Genomic DNA, 6,115 nt, shown 5'->3' with positions numbered 1-6,115 from the left:
GGAGTGGCCGTGCTGTTCTAGGCGCTACAGTCTGGAACCGCGCGACCGCTACGGTCGCAGGTTCGGATCCTGCCTCGGGCATGGATGTGTGTGATGTCCTTAGGTTAGTTAGGTTTAATTAGTTCTAAGTTCTAGGCGACTGATAACCTCAGAAGTTAAGTCGCATAGTGCTCAGAGCCATTTGAACCACTTTTTTTTCTGACGACTCACCTTTCTGGTCTCACTTTGTGACAGCACACTTTTCGGTGTCGTGCGTATGCGGACGACCTCCTCCTCTTGATCCGCTCACGGAATGAAACATAAATGGTTCTTGATTTGATATCAACGTCGGAACTTCAGCGGGCAGTAACATGAATATGGCTAAATCCTCGGCGGCATGCGGCCTCTCACACGACTACTTGCCACCTCTTCCGTGCACACAAAAACTACGATACCTTGGTATCATTTTCACCTCCACCGTGCGCTGCTACACTGCCATCAATTTTCGGCGTAATCTCCAAATTCTCCGCACGGCAGTACCACAAAATCTCCTCCGCCAACTCGATTCTTTACTAGATGTCGAACACTTCAATCAACATGTGGCGTCCAGAATGGTCCACATCGCACAAGTACTCCCGCTGCCATGAACTATTGGACGCTGCCTCAAGGTGGCTTTCTTACGGCCGGCACGCTCTTGAAGGTCCGTTACGAAACACTCGCCCTTCCCTTCACGTGCGAGGGGCCTCGGCCTCGTCAATGTGCGACTCTGAACGGCGTCTTTGTACATCTCTACCATGCACAAGCAGTGGAACGGGGACGCCTCCATTACGCGCAGCTTGCTGGAAATTCTTATGCTTGCGGCCATATCACCGCCAGTAGCAGTTGGCCACATTACGCACCACCTGACACACTTTTCTGATTTCATCGTCGACTTCAGTTATGCTCACACTCACTTACCGAGCACGTCATATTCACCACCGTTTCCTTCCCTTCAAGGTCCGGGCAACATGGAATCACGTCGCATGTGGAAAATTCGCCACAAATCAACGTCTTCACGCCATCGCACTTTCGGACACTGCGCTTGTTCAGTTTGCCACCTCGTGGATGACGGTGCCCACCAGTGACGTGTGGAAACTGGGTCGACAGTTCGTTGCCTGCTACCTCTGCATTCCACCGGATTAGATTGACGCAAGGACTTTTATTTCATCCTGAGGTTTCTTATTTCCCCGCCACCAAAAATGATGCGATTGTATGGGTCAAGGGGTTGACGATCACTTACTTGTATAATGATGGCGATGAATCACGACTTGCTCACAATGAAGTCGAGCACGGACCGCGCTACGGCGCCTTCTTCGCCAATTACCTTTACGTCACCCGCGCTCAGCTGGATGGTGCCACACGCGGACGACACTCCCGCCGCACCTGCTGACATCCGTGATTCTCCGCGCCACCTTTCTGTTACGAACTATACCAGAGCACGATGGCCATTCCCTCAACTATGCTGTCTCCTCCTCCTTGGCTTTTGCCCTCCTTTTGGGCGCTTCTTCTCAATAGTGGTGCCGAGGACACAATGGCCAGGCCTCACATGTCGATCCCTGCCCACTCTGCCTTCACGCCCCTTCTGCTGGCAGGGGGATGCCCCGCACCTTCTTCCCTCTTTGTCTACAGCCCCACAGGAATGCCGGACATTTGCCACGCCGGACATTCGCCACGCTTGCCCCTTCGCCAGGTAGCTTGAGCAGCGATCCGTCAGGAAAACCCTTCCTCGTACCTCTTCTGTCCGCTTTCAAACCACCGTCTCCACATCTTACTCGATACAAGCAGTACGTTAGGGACCTTCTTCTTCGACATCTTGGCGAAATACAGAGCTTCTGTTCCGAAATCGAAATATTTACAACTTTTGGGAAACGAAAACAATACCGACGATTAGGTCAGTATGTAATTAGTACTGCCAAGTATAAATATAGATCCCTCTGTCTGTACGGTAGCTTCCTTTCACGCCTACTGATTGCGATGGAAACAGTCCATCGTCATGGGAGCAACAAGAAAGGAACGATGTAAAGAGAATGTGAATGTACGATAATCATTTCTTTTTGATCACTGCATTTGCGCCTACTTTAATTACTACAATTGCATGCCCAAGGCCGGCCGCGGTGGCCGAGCGGTTCTAGGCGCTTCAGTCCTGAACCACGCAGCTGCTACTGTCACAGGTTCGAATCCTGCCTCGGGCATGGATGCGTGTGATGTCCTTAGGTTAGTTAGGTTTAAGTAGTTCTAAGTCTAGGGGACTGATGACCTCAGATGTTAAGTCCCATAGTGCTTAGAGCCATTTTGCATGCCCAAAAGACAATAAGGAAAGAAGAAATGGGTATGTGAATTCCAGAATGAGATTTTCACTCTGCAGCGGAGTGTGCGCTGATATGAAACTTCCTGGCAGATTAAAACTGTGTGCCCGACCGAGACTCGAACTCGGGACCTTTGCCTTTCACGGGCAAGTGCTCTACCAACTGAGCTACCGAAGCACGACTCAAGGCAGGTACTCACAGCTTTACTTCTGCCAGTACCTCGTCTCCTACCTTCCAAACTTTACAGAAGCTCTCCTGCGAACCTTGCAGAACTAGAACTCCTGAAAGAAAGGATTTGCAGAGACATGGCTTAGCCACAGCCTGGGGGATGTTTCCAGAATGAGATTTTCACTCTGCAGCGGAGTGTGCGCTGATATGAATATGTGAATGTTTGAAAAGAAGAACGACATACTCCATATAAATTACCCTATAAAATCCGATATCCCTTGCGGCGAAACATTAGTTAATAAAGTTGTAAGTAGGCTGTTTATGTTTTCTCTATGTAAGTAGGCTGTTTAGGTTTTTTATTGGTAACGCCACCTCTGTATGACAATCACTGGCTGTGCTGTGTGCAGTCTGTGGCTGCTTTGCATTGTTGTAATACTCGCCATTGTAGTGTTAGGCAGCTGGCTGTGAACAGCGCGTAGCGTTGCGCAGTTGGAGGTGAGCCGCCAGCAGTGGTGGATGTGGGGAGAGAGATGGCGGTTTGTAATTTGTCATGAACTGATATATATATTATGACTTGTGATGATATCAAGGTAAATACATTGTTCGTTCTCTATTAATATCTTTCATTTGCTAACTATCCCTATCAGTAGTTAGTGCCTTTAGTAGTTTGAATCTTTTATTTAGCTGGCAGTAGTGGCGCTCGCTGTATTGCAGTAGCTTGAGCAGCGAAGATTTTTGTGAGGTAAGTGATTTGTGAAAGGTATAGTTTAATGTTTGTCAGGGCCATTCTTTAGTAGGAAATTTTGAAAGTCAGATTGCGTTGCGCTAAAAATATTGTGTGTCAGGTTAAGCACAGTCTTGTATAATTGTTCAAAGGGGACGTTTCATATGTCGACCCTTAGCCTAGGATACCTCACTGGAATCTTCTGATTTTTTTCTTGTAGTTTGTGTATTTAGTGTAGCTTTTGTTTATTGCTAGCGCGTAATTGTAGAGAGAATCTCCTTTGTAGTTGTAGCCTTTCATTGTTGTACAGTAAAACAGTTGTGGCATGCATATAGATTTGCACCAAGTATTTCGCAGCTGTAATTAACTAGATATTATTTTCAGTGTTATGTTAATGTGTTCTCTTATTTTTGCTCTTCAAATTGTGTTTTTCTGTGTTGTCGTGTGAAATACTGTGACAATAATGGCGTGTGAAAAACGTAATACTAGGCTCCAAAGTAAACTGAGAAATGACAGTGAAAATGAGAGCAGTGTGTTAGCGCCGCAGAGTAATGAATTAACTGATGTTCAAAGTAGTAATTTGGTAATCGTGCATAGGGAAATGGAGCGGGCGGCAAACAATGGCACGGACAGTGAAACAATTAGTGAAGAGGGAAGCATTATCGATCGATCGGTCGGCAACAGCTCGCCTCAGGAATCCGAAATGACAGGACACAATTTCGCAAATACTGTAGATTCAGGTTTTGGGTTATCACCGTTTTCTCAAATAAGTCAAGACGCATTTTCTGCTTGTCAAAATGTGAATGTTGCCGGTGCAAATGCACTGCCGAAAAGCGTAGAGAAACAGATTCCAGACACTAATACATTATTATTGCAATTAATGCAACAAATGGAACAAAATCAGAGACAAACACAGCAAAAGCTTCAAAAGTTAGACACAATGGAACAAAATCAGAGACAAACACAGCAAAAGTTAGACACAGTGGAACAAAATCTTCAAAAGTTAGACACAATGGAACAACACCAGAGACAAACACAGCAACAGTTAGACGCAATGGAACAAAATCTTCACACCACGCTTGAACAAACACGTGAAGATTTAACTACTGAGTTACATAACATTGAATCGAAATGTCAAAAAGTCTGTAATGACGTAAAAACACAAATTTGTGAGCATTTTCAACCTATTTTTTCGCGGCATGAAAATGCATTACAGAATCACGAAGCAGCCATAAAAGAACTGCAAGCCATTGTTCATGAAAATCATGAGACCTTGTGGGCTAAAATTGACTCAGTTGCATCTACCGATTCGGTTACGCAACTTGCAATAACTCAGGAAAACTTAAAGGACACAGTAGATACGATTTCAACACAAATGGACACTCTGAAACTTGGTTCCGAAAAACACACTGAGGAAATGTGTTCACTATCGGAGAAAGTAGCCGAACTTTCGGATCAGGTCACTAACTTATCTACAAAGGTAGATGATGATCTGAATGACACAAGACCTGTAGCCTTCACTGACACTGAAGAGTGCGAACAAATTAGGAAATTCAAACAAAATCAGAATCAGATTAATACGCAACACCAAAGAGAAATCCGGGAAGTACAAGATCAGCTGACACAGTTAATACAAGAATTACGTATTTCAGAGGATACTCGCGCCCCAATACGGGAAGAGGGACTTAGAAATACGGAACAACCACAAAATAATAACACAGGACACTTCGGAAGTTATGAAAGAAATTGGCAAGGTGCACCGAATTTTGAAATGGAACCGCCGAAACGACATAACAATGACCGATATGCGACTCGCCGACATGATGACTTTGACTATAAGCTGTTCATTACTACACGTAAATTCAAAACATTTAAGAATTCTGGGAACGACATTCATCCACAAGCATGGCTCCATCAATTCTCTCATTGTTTTCCTCCCAACTGGTCATTAGAGCACAGATTAGAATTTATGTGTGGCTACTTAGAGAATGAACCAGCTGTAAGAATGCGGTCGGTCATTCACGATTGCCACAGTGAAGGAGAATTTTACCATGCCTTCCTCTCAGCATATTGGTCTCAAGCCACACAAGACCGGGTAAAACATGGTATCATAATGATGAAACATTTCGAACAATCTGAATTCTCCAGTCTTGTGAAATATTTTGAAGACATGTTGCACAAGAATCAGTACCTGTCAAACCCATACAGCCCCTCAGAACTCATCCGCATTTGCTTACTCAAATTGCCTGAACATTTACGACATATTATTTTAGCAGGACGTTGCAAAGATGACATTGAAGCATTTCAGGGTCTCTTACAAGAATTAGAAATTGACACTGACAGTCGCCGGATGCGAAAACAGGAAAACAATCACTACAGGTCACATACGCCACAATTCCGTGACGACAGAAACAATAACTGGCCACGACAAGCCTATTCTTACAACGCAAATCGTGACCAAAACAGACACCACCCATATGACAACCATTGGCAGAGTAGTAATAACTACAGGGAAAGATCACCTCTCCGTGGTAATGACTATCACAGAGATAACCACAGAAACAGACAATATGGGAACCAAAACAATTATTACCAGGGGAGACAGAATAACTTCAGACGCAACAGTTCAGCGCGGAGTTACGATTCAGGGAGAAATTCTCCACCACGTGACCGACAAGGAAGAAACTACGGATTCTACCGAAATGACGACAGACGATATGATCATAACGACAGACGTCAATTGCATCAGAACTGGCGGGATTCAAACAGAGCAGGGCCCTCTCGAGGAGGTGAATTTGTAGAAGTTAGGTCTCCAAATCCCAATAACGACGCGCGCCAACAAAGGGACAGACAATGACTCGCACAGCAGGCAGCCGCGTGCGCCCGCTAGCTCCGAGAA

General features: G+C 45.2%; 1 non-coding gene across 1 annotated transcript; it reads right to left on the bottom strand.

Moving 5' to 3' along the window:
• Positions 1-2,427: 2,427 nt before the first annotated feature.
• On the bottom strand, positions 2,428-2,502 carry Trnas-uga (transfer RNA serine (anticodon UGA)). Its single transcript has one exon. It is a non-coding gene; the product is annotated as a tRNA-Ser (tRNA).
• Between the last annotated feature and the right edge of the window lie 3,613 nt (positions 2,503-6,115).

This window comes from Schistocerca serialis, chromosome 9 (genome assembly GCF_023864345.2).
Source record: "Schistocerca serialis cubense isolate TAMUIC-IGC-003099 chromosome 9, iqSchSeri2.2, whole genome shotgun sequence".
Lineage (NCBI taxonomy): Eukaryota > Metazoa > Arthropoda > Insecta > Orthoptera > Acrididae > Schistocerca > Schistocerca serialis.
The sequence above is the reverse complement of the archived record's forward strand: the minus strand, read 5'-3'. Positions and strand labels throughout refer to the sequence as shown.